We start from the raw sequence: 14,400 nt of genomic DNA on the forward strand, positions 1-14,400 counted from the left end.
CAAATAAAAAGGGACCAACCAAATACTAAGCCAATTCAATTTAAAATGTAAAATAAAATAAATTTAAAATGTAAAAAAAAAAAAAAACACACACATACTACTACCGCTTCTACTAATATTAATAATTAAAGCAAATGGGGGACAAACCTAATACAAAGCCAAACAGTATTAAAATGAACATTAATATTTTATTATTATTATTATTATCTTATTATTATTATTATTATTATTGTTATTATTACTACTAGTACTACTACACAAAAATATTAAATAATAATAACGCCAATAATAATAATGATACTTAAAGTGAAATGGGGGCAAACTAAATACTAAGACAAATGGTATTTATATATATATATATATATATATATATATATATATATATATATATATATATATATATATATATTGTATATATATATATATATATGTATATATATATATATATATATATATATACAATATATATATATATATATATATATATATGTTATTGTTATACAATTTTTTTTTTTTTTTTTATACGCTTTTAAATAGTATTTGGCTTAGTAGTATAGGTTTATCCCCATTGTGCTTTAATAAAAAAAAAACAAAAAAAAAAAAAAAAATAAAAAAAAAAAATAATAATATATAAAAGCAAATGGGGAACACAAATATTTTATTATTAAATATTATATATTGAGAAATTCATGTACTGTACATTTAGAAGTTCATCTTTTCACTCAAATTGTTATGCTGCTGACAATATAAAATATAATGAAAATGCAAAATAAATGGTCTCAGACATATGGACCCCACTTTACTGCATAAAGCTGCATAATTAGTTTAATTCTAGTCTTCATTCATTTTCAAGTCTCTTGTTTGTATTTGTCATGAGTCTGAGCTTTTGCGTGAGTCGCTGGAAGTATCAGATTCTTGTTTGTGAGCCCATGCATCTATACCTCAGATCAAGAAAACAAATTGTGTTGGCAGACTGCCTCAGATGGGGTGGGATCTATTTATTTTGCCCCCAAAACGGAGCTCTATGTTTGGGGAGGCTTGAGTTTCTGCAAGGGGTCTTCTGCAGTCTCCTTGCTTCTGGAAAAGAGAATGCAATCGATAAAGTGCTGTAGGAGTATATCCCAGACCTTTCCTCCACATTTATATTTCATTTAGTGTGTTTTTGCTCTTAGTTTGCCTCTTTTCACAGTGAGGGGATGCAGACAGGGATACTACATGCCTGTGATAGTCAACAGTTGCTTAGGAGGCACACTTTGTCAGGCAAGGGTTTGATAAATAAGTAAAAAGACAAACAGTACGTGTGCATTACCAGGTTGCAGCTGAAAATCTTGGTGCTTGAAGCAAAGGGAGAGAGATGTAACGACAATATCATTTTTCAGTTTTGTAAATGATGAAATACTAGATTTTTTATTGTTTTTTTTTAATCAGTACTTTTTTCTTTGTCGTAAATTTATGAATTAGTTCATAATGTTCATTCATAGTAATATTATGCTATAATATTACATTATTACAATTTAAAACAACTATTTTCTTATTTTATATAGTTTTTACAATGTGATTTACTCTTTGATGGTAAATATTTTTGTAAAAAACTGTGTTAATGTTTTTTTCAGAATTTTCAGAAATAGAAGGAACAGTGTTTGTTTGAAATAGATATAGTTTGTAACATTACAGTTACTTTGGATCAACTTAGTGTATTTGCTGAATACATTTTTTATGTTAACATTAAGCTTCAAACACTGTTCAACATCAATAATAATAAAAATCAGCATATTAGAATGATTTCTGAAGAATCGTGACACTGAAGACTGGAATAATGGCTGCCATCATAGGAATACATTTAATTTAAAATACATTTAAATAGACAGCAGTTATTTTAAAATGTAATAATATTTAGCAATATTAATTTGAGTTTTTTTTTTATTAAATTAATCCAGGTGAGCATAAGATACTTCATTTAATATATATATATATATATATATATATATATATATATATATATATATATATATATATATATATATATATATATATATATCTTGCCAAATCAGCTTTAACAAGATCCATTATAAATGCCTCATTGTCAAGTAATAAACACCTCTGCAAGGCACAGAGCTACACATATACTGAACAGTCAGTTTGAACCATGTTGCCAATGCACACTCCAGCAGCCTCAGACTCGAATGATCATCCTCTCATTATAGCAAACCCAGAGCAAAGACCCTCGCCCACCCTGCAACTCCGCTCATACCCCCCAGCCTCCTCTTCAGAGAACAAGGGCTGCGGGGAGCTGCCGGAGATGAGCTCCACCAGCTGAAGGCCTCCCACCAGGGCCTCTATTTAATCACGGCCCAGGCAGCGAGCCCGCTTGGCGGGGAATAAAGACACCCTTCAGCCAGGGCCACTTAGGCTTCCTCCAGCCCCTGCCGCTGCCCTTTCTGTGTCTTGCTCACAAGGGGGGAGCCCTCTTTCCATGCCACCAGCCGTTGGGCTTTGAAGATGAGAGACGAGGGTGATAGAAGTATGGGACCAGTGGATAGAGCGGTAAATATTGCCGTTTGTGCCTCCCCGAACACCTCATTTTGTGTTTGCCAGTGTATTCTTCTCATTAAAACATTGCCTTTAACCAGAGCCCGTGTGGGCTTTGTGAAAAAATATTTCCTCTGTTCCCACCTCGAGGCCATAAACCTAAATGTAGAGTTTAAAATGACACTCATTGATATTCAAGTGCCTTTTTGCTTTTTTTTTACCTGCCAGTAGATTTGTACCGTTCTCTTTCTCTCGATGGCCTGTCCTGTGTCTCTGACTCTCAGAGATGATACTGTAGATGTTGAAGTGTGAATCCCACCAGGATGTTGGCTTGATCTGTCTTTGAAAAACACATTTTGCTGTGAGTCACATCCTCATTATGTCTCATGTGTAATACAGAGGCACACACACGGCTGATATGAAGGTCTGGTATTGTTTCATATCTGCCGTCCCTCGTTCCCATAGCTGTGCTGCTGACTGGCTGGAGCCGTTACTAATCGCTTAAAGTTGATCATTATGCCAGATTTCTCCTCCGCTGGAGTGTTTTGTTTTGGGGAGGCAGGGACAGGGTCTTGGAGGAAGATCAATCATTTCTTCTCGTGGAAGAATATCGATCCTTCTGGTCTCCAGGGCAATGAAGTGCAGAGGGGACGTTCAGCCAATCGGGCGGGTCGATAAGAACGTGGCTGGCTCACGCCGGCTTCAGATAGGTGATCACAGCCATGCTTTCTGATGCTGGACGGGTTGGAATAGTCACAATACTGGAAGGGTACGTGGGGATGGAGGTTTTCCCATAGGAGAGTTCGAATGAATCGCATAAAATCAACAAAGCCTCTCAGAAAGACAGGAGATAAGCTGTTTTTGCTCTATCTGTGACACAAAAAAGAATGGCAAAATAAAGTTTGTTTTCAAAAAAGGAAGTATCCTCCATTGTTTGGACAGAAAGACATTTGACATTTTGCATTTAGACCAAGGTCTGAAATGTAGCGCACATATGAAGATATGCCGTCCCAAATGGGCTTTTTTGTCACATATAGTCGTCTCAGTGTGTATTTACCATATATATATATATATATATATATATATATATATATATTATATATATATATATATATATATATATATATATATATATATATATATATATATAAAAATATAACTTTACATTTTTTGTTGTAAAGGAACAAACTGTACACTCTCAGAAAAAAAAGGTACAAAAGCTGCCACTGGGGCAGTACCTTTTCAAAAGAGTGAGAGTGTACAACAAGATAAAATACAGTTACTTAAATAGAATACTGTTATGTTGTTATTATTAAATAAAAATAAAAATATTTACAAATTATTTATTTTTAATATCTTTTTTTTTATATATATATATATATTTTTCAGTTTTCCTATTGGGCTCACATATGTGCTTTGTTCATGATTTCTCAGCAAACATTGTTCGCATTTACCAAGTGTAACCACATTCAGAGAAGCATAAAATGACAGAAGTCCTCCAGACTTTATCCCTGCAGAGAGAAGAGAGTGCAGTCAGGTCTATTGCAGGCTTAAGGGTTCCCCAGTTAAAACGTGTCCAGGGGCAGGTTATCTTCAGATCGAATGGGATGCTGAGAGAAAGGAGCATCTTCAGCAAAGTTTCAGAGAGCTGTACATCCAGGACATTGGGACTCAGTGCACACTAGGGAAACTTTTCTCTGCATTATTCATGAAGACTAATGCACCAAGTCGAGGTAAAAGGCTACAGATTGTATAATGTTACATATTCATAGGGCACACATGAGGGACTTTCAATGACTGCCGCTCAAACCGGTTTAAAGGCAGTAAGCTGAAACAATAACATTAATTACTTTGATAAATACATGCTGTAATCTGTTTTTAGTGCCTTTCGGCTTAGTCTCATTCTTTTGCTGTGTTTATGTCTGTATTTGTAACTCATAATTATAAAGTTAAGACACATTTACACAAAATAAGATGAGCCCCTTGAGACCCGATCATTGGTATTGTCTTTTTTCCAACTCATATGTTTTAAAGATTTATTAGTTATACAAAAATAGTGATATTTTTTTTTTCATATTAAATGTTTGGGATGCTTTTTAAATATAGAGTTATAATTCAGTTCAGTCTACAAGCACTGTCTTGTGAGGCTTTCCCAGCAAGCTAGAGTTTTGGATAATTTCATCCCAGAGCAGTCCTCTGACATGAACAGTTTTAAAAATGGTCATGTCATATGTTGATAGTAAAGAAGAAAAAAGATGCCTTTGCATCCACTCTCAAAACTTTTCTAAAGGAAATAACATGTGGTGGAAGGAAAATGCAAAGTTTCTTGGGTGAACAGAACAGTACTGAATTTTTTGGACAAAGAAAGCCAAATTTTGCAAATTTAAAATTTCTCGGAGGAACACAATACTTGGGCAACAGATTTTTATTTTTTTTTACGAAAGTAAGTTTTATGAGTGAACACAAAAACATTGAAATAAATTTTTCCTCCCATCTCATATTTTTCTTCCATGAGCATGTCCCCTTGGGTGCTCAGTAATGTACTGCATTTTAAAACACATCATTCAAATTTATTATAACAAACAGTAGTCTGTACCCTGTGTGTAGCAGTACACTTGTATTCCATTCTTAACATAGCCTTTGATAAACAACAGTTGGACTCAAAACAACATGGCAAAACAAATTGGAGCGATTGATTGGATTGTCTAATGTTGATTTAATGGTGATTGATTAAAGCTGTAGATACTATCATAAGATTCAAACATTAATCTCATTCGCACGGTGAACACAGGGTGGGTACACAGACATCATTTGTGTAGCCAAAGAATGAAAGTAACTAAATTGTTTATCTACACTGAGATGAAAGCAGACATGAATCTTATGAAATGAGAGCTTTCAGGGCTATTAAAATGATGCGTTATAGACTGGACCCTTTTCAGCATTTCAACAAAGGCGATTTAAGGGCAGAATTAAAGTAGGCAAAAAAGTCTTTAAAAGAGAAATAAAAAGGTTGAATAGGCTTGTGAGAAATGATAAGGTGTGTTTGGAATGAGAGAAAACTTTCAAAGCAGATAAAGAGAGAGAGTGAGAGAAGGTCATGCGGTTATATTAGGATATTCGGTGAACGACCTACGGCCGTGTTGATTCCCAGAGTGCTTCCTGTGATGCAGAGACCCGATTCCTTCCCCAAGAGTCGTTCAATCTTTCTGTGAAAAGCAGAGGAGCCCAGTAGATACTCTCGCCCTCCGTTCAGAACTAGTGGGGTGTGGCTCTAAGAGAAATCAGCCACCTTCCAAGCAACCCGGGGAAAAGAAGAAAAGGCAAGAAAAATAGATTGAGCAGGAAAGGATTTGGAAATGCAGGAAAAAAGACTGAAATCTAAAGAGTAGAGAGATTGCTTTCCTACCAGCCTCCCCGAAGATGTGGAAATTCTGGAAAAATCAGGGTTGCTTGGGAGGGTGCAGTTCTGCTTGCACACATGCCATTGTTGTCTGTTTACTAGATTCAACCACAATCCCTCTCAAATCCCCAATTTTACCCAGAGCCATGGCATTTTTATTGCCGATTTGAAAACTATCATGGCAAGTCAACAGATATAATCTCTCTCTAAAATGATGTGCTTGCCAATTCCTGAACCTGATGTTTTTTTCCTCTCCTCTGTGAGGTTTTGTTTGTTTGTTGAAGGAGGACAGGAGTACACCTCTTGGGAGTGAGGAAGGCTGGTCTGGAGCAGAGCCATAATTTTTGGAAGTAGAGATTTTCTGGTTTAATAAGAATAAGGTTGCCACCTGCCCTTCTTATCTGCAGCTCCCAATTAAAAAACATGTTTGACTTTCTCTAATCCCGACAGCAGCTGGCAGCTTTTACAAGCATCGTCATATGAAACTCACCAGTCGAGAACCGCAAACTTAAACGTGGGTGCTGTATTGTAAGTCTGTGAAGGCACAGAATATATTCATCCAGTCATTGTAAAATGTTTTTTATTACCTAACGAGAGTTATTTTCCATAGTTATAAGATGTCCTTTTTTGCAGCAGTCAAATGTCAGAAATTATTTTTTTGTTGTAGCATTTCACAGTATCGATTCTGATTTGATTATGTATGCTAACAGTTAGTGACTTATTTTATTTATTTAATTGTTATTTATTTTAATAAATTTTTTGACACTGACCTTTAGGGCACCTTATGACTGAAAAAAGTAGACTGTATGCTAATTGTAAGACTGAAAGAAATGTTTAATGCATTACCCTTGCAGGCATCGAAAATATATGCAGAAATATTGTGAAATTATGCAGGAAAAATATATATATCATCTCTGTCTTATTGTGTAAGATACAGCATAAAATATATAATATTAATGTAAGATAAGCCATTGTTCCTCTTTGGCCTTCAGGACTTTTCTGTTCAGATGTATGCATGTATTTTCATCACACGTTTAGCTGAAATTTGTTCGCACCAAAAAGTTTGCACTTCATTTGCATGATGCAGTGTTTAACTGCCCTTTGTGTTACTGTTACATTTAGGATGTTTGATAATACGAATCCACTAACCTGTAGTATTTTAATAAGTTTAGTAATATTATTTCAGAGTAAGTGAGGTCTCCCCAGCTTCTCTCCTCTCCGTGTGGAGCTTGTTCACTGGTCTGGCTGTGAACACACACATACACAGTAACACAGCTCTGATAGGGGGTAAATTATTTTGTAGCTAATGATTACATTTGCTAGTGGGGGGCCTAGAGGATTGCCTGAGGGCCTCCACAGGAAGGCAAGGGTGAGATATGTTCCTTAGACACAAACTCTTGACTAAAGACTCAGATGAATTAGTCATTATAATTATAAATGTCCCTGTGATACATAACTTATACTTACTGGCAATCAACTCTTCAACTCTTCCTGCCATTTACCTGTGACGTGAATCAGTATGTGGTTCACATGAATTTGGACACTAGCAAGGGAATTGATCCACTCAACATTGAGACACTGATAATTCAGTTACGGGAAAAAATGATTACAAGGTCACAAGCTGGTATTTATCATCAAAATTGCTGCAGAATACACCATGACTAATGTGCTTACGGTATTTGTTTAGCATTCTTGTGAATCTTCATGAGTCAAAATTTTAAGTATATGCTCAATCTTTAAAAAATGCACACATACACTGCCAGAGATGTAGACAGAGATCAGTGTCTTGCGTGTCATTTGTGTGGTGGCTTCCCTCTTGTCTTGAGCTGTTACCCAACAGCGCAGCCATCCATCACATCTCATGCGTTTATCATGATCCGACCAACCATCTGTCCCTGAGCTACTCTTGACGAGAGTGAGGGAGAGAATAAGAGAGAGATAAATGTCACAAGACCAAAGAGCGTTTCACTAGAGTCTCCTTACAGTTCCTTGATCATGTTTTGTATCAGATATAAGATCAAATTGAACTTGGACGTGCTTCAGTACGGGGGTCATGGGAGTTCTTCACAGAGCCCATGAGTTTCAATGGTCGAGCCCAATCACTTCTGGAGATTGATTGCTTCCTTAAATCCCCCTATTATGAAAAGATTTGTTAGCTACATTTGGGTTTGTGCAGTATCTTTTCCTCATATGCTGCAATGTGCAATGAGCCACATAAATATTTGCTTATTTCATCTTAGCTTAGATTATTGTCTGTGTAGTACTTCAAGGTTGTGTAAGTATGTGTGTGTTTGTGATATACTTGCAGCTAAAAAAGTATCTTTGTGGTCTCTTGTGTCCAAAGCTTTGCATTAAAGCACACTGGACGTGCTGTAAAGAGAACCTTGATTCTGACCCTAGTGAAATGCTACAGTTACTTGTATAAAACACTTTACCGGATCTAGCTCAAAACAGCAGTGGTTTTAAAGAAGTGAGCACAGTAGTATTTCATTATGCAATAGTAAGCTTCAGAGAGTATTAGACAGGTGCCGAGGCCACAGAGGCATTTAAACAGAGGCGTTTATTAAAAAATATGGCTTTAAAGTAGAGCAAGAGATTGAATAAATCATGAACTCATTCAGGCCTCATTACAGCTCATTGAATTTTATGACAATCCACTTTATATAGTCTATGAAGTCTGAACTCTGAAGGTGAGCACTGCTGCCCTTCCCATAAATCAGCTGAAGATTTTTAAGTAAGTTTTTTTGCAGAGCAGCCCAAACTGCTTGTTTGATAGATATGGGCTTTTGATGCAGTGTGAAGGTTCTTCAGTTATGGAAACATTCTTATTGCTGTGTCGGTTTGTTTGGAGAGTTTGAGTTTTGAGTTCTTTATGCAGTATAACTGTATATCATGCTGTGAAATTTCTGGTCTTAATGCCATGTAAATGTTACTCATTCTGTATAACGGTCCTTTATGCAGTGTAAAGTTCGCAGACATCTACGAGTATGTTGTGTAAAGTTTCTTTGTCTAGTGCAAAGATTCTTTGAAATACAGTGTGAAGGTTTTTTGTTTTTTTTTCTTTGCAAAGTTCATGCAGCACAACATTTCTTCATGTAATGTGAATATTCTTTATTTATTCTTTATTCTATATTTAATTGTATGCCATGCTGTGTAAATGTTTGTCTTCATGTCCTGTAAAGCGTCCTCATTCTGTGTAAAGTTCCTTTATGCAGTAAAAAGTTTGTTTGCAGAGGTCTACAAGTTTGCTGTGCAATGTAAAGCTGGTTTGTGTAAAGATTATTTGCATGTATTTTAAAAGTTCCTCTTAAAGGACCTTAGTGCACGTTTGAAGTTGCTTTGTGCAGTAAGAAGGTAATCATACAGTGTATAGGCTCTTTGTTCGGTTTTCTAAGTGCAGTTTAAAGGGTATTTATTCACTTTGAAGGTTCAGAAGTTGTTTGTGTGAAGGTTTCTTGTGGGGTGTAATGGTTCTGAATTCAATGTATTTTTTATGCAGTGTGAGGGTTCTTGTACCTTTTTAAAGTGTCCTAATGCAGTATAAAGGTTGTTCTTACAGTATTAAACTTCCTTATACAGTGTAAAAATTTCGGCATCCAGTGAAGAAGCTGTGTACAGTATGATGTGTGCAATTGTTACAGGTCCCAGGAGTTGAATATGTAAACAGATTAAAAGTACCTAAATTATCAGGAGAAACAAAAGCACGTGCAAACTTCTGTGGCTTTCCTCAGGCACAGCTTGTAGCGTCTCTTTATTAACATTAACATCATATCTACAGTATAGTAATGAATTCTCTTTCAGTGTTTTCACCATTCTTTTTAAATTATTTCACAACAATAAAGTCTTCAAATACTTGTTTCTTATTCATCACTCCTATAAATTAACACATTTAATCATTATAGCTTGTATACTTATCAGTCTGACACAAAATACACTTTCCAATTACAATTTTCCTTCAGTCAGCCATTTTTTTTTTTTTCATTTTCTCTGTGAACGCTTCTTTTATATAACCATTTAACGTTACAATTGAACTATTAAACTCATTTGTCTTCATCATGCATCTGTTATCTTGTATCGTTTAAATTGTTACGGTTACACTTGACACAAATGTTTCTATTCAATTATCACATACTGGAATAAATGTATTATTATAAGCATGGGAATTGATGATCACAAACACAACACAGACCAATCTTTACTTTCATCTGAAAGACTCAATTAGCCACCGTAAACAAGCTATTCGCTTTTTATCTTTTTATCCCCTTTTTGTCACATCATAAATATTAATAATAAAACAAACATTCATTGTGACTACACATGGGTGTATCACACAATGTATTTCTTTTATAGGAGCTCTTTACTGATTTAAAGGTGCTGTATGTATTTATTAGGCCTTTTTGCTTTTTTTTTTTTTTTTTTGACTGTATAAAGTATAAAAACACCAGGTATTTAGGTATGTTGGCAGATATTTAGGAAATATGCTAAGTTCACATACTAGTCTGTGTGATTTCACCCACTTCCAATTTACCCGGGTTGCCAGTTGGTGGAAAACACAGAGTATTTCAGCCATGGAAGCCACCAAACGAACTGGTTCAGAGAACACAGATTCTACCTGACCTAAAAAGCCTCAGCATCCATTTAAAATGCTCTATGACCAGATGCATAATAAAACAATGACAAATCAACTCATAAACTTACAGTGTAAGGCTTGTTGCCTTTAATTGTCAATTGTGCTTGTTCCTGTTGTGTGTCCTCAATCTGGCAACCCGCTAAGTGTGAGGAAAAACAACCCCGTCTAATATTTTGAATTTGGACTGCAGAAACCATTATAACTGCTAGCTATCAATATTACATACTCCATCTTTAAGGATGTGTTTGTCACTCAGATGAGTGTATGGAGTCCTTTGAGTGTGCAGAGCTGGTCTGGATACAGCAGGAGACTCCAAACCCAACTCTGGAGATGGAGATGAACCCTTGGGGAGGTTTTAGGCTGAACTTCAAACCGTTCCCCATACCTGATTTATTTTCTCAATCTGTCTCTATCTTTCCCTCTTTCACTCCCTTTTCTCTACTGCTAACCGGCCATTCAGTCATTACCCCAGGCTGTTTTCTGATGTAGGGCTGGGGCCAGGAAATAAGCCAGGGAATCAACCAACAGTTGAAAGAGCCGTCTCCAATCAGTTATAGCCTGTGAAAGCCTTCGTAACTTTCTGTTCATAATATAAGTTTTCTGTTTAACTCTCCCTCTCTTTTGTGGCAGGTCCATAAACACACCCCCTTGGTTTCATATTGCTATTGATCTTTGGCTGCCCCTTATTTATAGACTGATAAATGTATCATTTGTTTTCTCTGCTATAGAAAGGAAACTCAGCCTATTAGTTTCTCAACGTCTTCCTCATATTTATCCTTTACGCTCTGCCTCTCCTTCCTTTTCATGGTCGGCTGGCTAGGCAGCTTATTAAGGGTATACAGATGAATAAAAAAGATGGATGAATAGGTGGAAAACGAAACAAACATTTTCAATGTAATCACACATTCTTGGCCATATTAGATATTAAAAGCTTTTATAGATAGATGAATGGATAAAATATGGTTCATCCCAAATGCAGGAGCAAGTGTAACCTGCAATAATCCTTCATAACTCTCAGAATGCTACAAATCTAACTACATCTTTTTCAACATTGATATATCTACCTGTATAATGTAATTTCACCATTAATAAATATATGATGGAAAAGATTCCTTTATAACATTGAATTTATTTCTGTCATTTATTCGCACTCAGTTTTATGTCGATTTTATTTATTTATTGAGTTTATTTTATTTTGCAAAAACATTCACAGTGCAATAACTATATATTACTGTATTTTATAATAACTATATTTGTCTCAGGCAGACATAGAGAACTCTACTCAGTGTGTGCAGAATAAAAGTAATCAGTCTATCTTATTTGGTAGCTTTTCAAATGATTTTAATGTTACAATTGCCCCGGTCTCCCCTAGAGACTGACCTTTATACTTGTGAATAATTTCTGTTGCTAAGAAACCTTGGCATTTTTTAAACCAATGACATTAAATATGTTCTCATTTATTAATTCCTCTTTTATTACTTTAAATTGCAGAATTCAAACTCGTCATTGTTTCTTTCAGTTCATTGTAAGTGCAAGCTGTCTATCCTATGCGAACCTCTAATGTTTACGTTTTAAAGACCTGATAAAAAGAGATAAACACCCTCCTTCTCTCTCACACACAAACAAGTTTACACACCATACACACACCCTTTAGAGGAATGTCTGGTTGTGACAGGAAATGAATTATTAAAAAGAGACGCAGGTGCCGGATGCAGGCTCCATTTTGGGAGACTCACAACATGATTTATTTAAAGGACTGTTGCTTCAAAGTCAGTTTAAAGTTTGTCTTTTCTCGCCATTTCTCTTTAATGGGACCCATCATCTCAATCACTGATTTCCCTCCTCTCTCTTTCTCTCTGCATTATCTCTCTTGTTCTATTGCTATCTCATTCATTCTATTCTCTTTCTCAGAAACAAGCCAGCATTTGCAATCTGAATTTGCACTTCTTTGCTCACAGCTATCGCAGTTTGAAAGGATGAGTCGTGCTGGATGGCTAGGGTGTTTGTTCAATATTGCAGATTTCACATGGTACCCTCAGCACATGGACATAAATAAACATCACGCTGGTTTCGATCAGGCCCGCTTGTAGGAAGCATCACCGGTTACCCTGAACAGCCCTTTCCACAGGTTTTCTGCATGAATTGCTCACTTTATCCCTCATAGTTTTCATTTTTGGGACAAGAAGAAGTACTTTATACACAGCAGTGCTTGCTCAAAAAGCTCCAATTTGTCAGATCAGGAAAAAGGTTTTTGCTCCCCTCCAATTTGGGCTTGATAGCAGGTGAGCTTGTTTCATTTTAAAGAAGTTTCTCACAATTTTTGGACACATTCAGTGCTGAATCAGCCATTTTGTTAACATTCCACTTACAATGTGTCCTCTGTTTTTTCTGTTTTCAGATTTAACCCTCTATTGTAAGTGTTAGGAAAGCAGTGTTAAAGTTTGATGCACTTGTAGCATAATTTTGGTTTTAATTGGAAAAGTGAATGGAAGAGCTGCTGTATATTATTGTAAATGTCATTTGACTTTTCTGAATAACAATACAAATAATTACTTGAAAAAAACAAGATGCGATAATTACAAAAATACTAAATAACTACACTTTATTACTAAAAATTTAAATTAAAATTTGACAAAAAAAAATGTTCAAAGAAATATGAAATGTGATTGTCTTCTCATCCAGAAGTAATAAATACTAAGTACTTATTATTTCATAGACATAACTCCAAAAACAAAGCATAATATATCTCGCTCCGCTCATGGATATCTAGTTTAATTGGTACCAAGTAACTCAAACAAAACTGTGAATATCTTTTTTTTTTTAAAATGTTATGCCACTAACCTAGCAAACTCCAAATACAATGATTATTTTGTGTTCAAAAGCATTAGTGTAGCTCCCAATAAAAACCTGACTTAGGACAGACTATGAGGCTGAGACTAATTGAAAATCTTCTGTCCATTGTTAACCATTCTATTTCCATTTTATGTGCATTGTGTGTTTGCAAAGTGAATAAAATTTTGGGTTAACCGTTCCAGTGCCAACTTTTGATGACTTCGGAATAGCACAGGCTGCACTTAACAGTTGTTCCTCTTTCCTTCTCCCTCTTTCCATCTTTGTCTCTCTGAAGAATGGGCAAGAAGATTTCTTAATGAGTAGCAGGATTGAATAATTACAGCCCTTAGATGTTTTCTTGATGAGATCCTTGCAGCTCATGATGGGCCACGCAGCTCTTCTGACGATTCCCGAAGAAAAGAACAGAGGAAAGATACAGAAGTGTGAAGCTCTGTGATCAAAGGAATGAAAAAGCTCCCTTTCATTTCACTCTCTGTCTAAAGCAATCTGAATCCTCCATGTTCAGCCACACTGTACAGATAATAAGGAAGCAGACTGGGATGGAGGGCGGAAAGAACAGTGGGTGTTTTCATACTAATTTATAACCTTCCCTCTGACCCACATTCATTGGGTCCCAGTGACCATGTTGAGTGAGCGACAGTTCTTGGAAGGACACCTTGCTATCGGACACTCTACAGGTCATCACAGTTTTATGGATGCGGTGACTTAGTAACCTCTCATTCCACATGAGGAAATGGCCTTCATTAGCAGGAGGAGCAACTCTGGGATAAGATATATCGAGCAGTAAGCAGAATGAGGTGAAGAGAAAGAGAAAAACTCCTCATGTTCCTTGGAGGATAGACTGGGACACTCAAGGGGAGAGACAACCCTCCGTATTCTGTCTGCTTTATATGCTTATAAAATGTTGATCAGAGTGTTTAAATATATTATCTACCCAAAGGCATTGCTCAACTTTTCAAAGAGAGGCACTGCAAGCCACAAACCTTCA

At 35.9% G+C, this 14,400-nt stretch overlaps 1 pseudogene; it reads left to right on the forward strand.

Annotated features, from left to right (window-relative positions):
* Nucleotides 1-8,984, forward strand: part of LOC122146336 — a 92,187-nt pseudogene extending 83,203 nt beyond the window's left edge.
* The last annotated feature ends 5,416 nt before the right edge of the window (nt 8,985-14,400 follow it).

The sequence above is a fragment of the Cyprinus carpio genome, chromosome A10 (genome assembly GCF_018340385.1).
Source record: "Cyprinus carpio isolate SPL01 chromosome A10, ASM1834038v1, whole genome shotgun sequence".
Classification (NCBI taxonomy): Eukaryota; Metazoa; Chordata; class Actinopteri; order Cypriniformes; family Cyprinidae; genus Cyprinus; species Cyprinus carpio.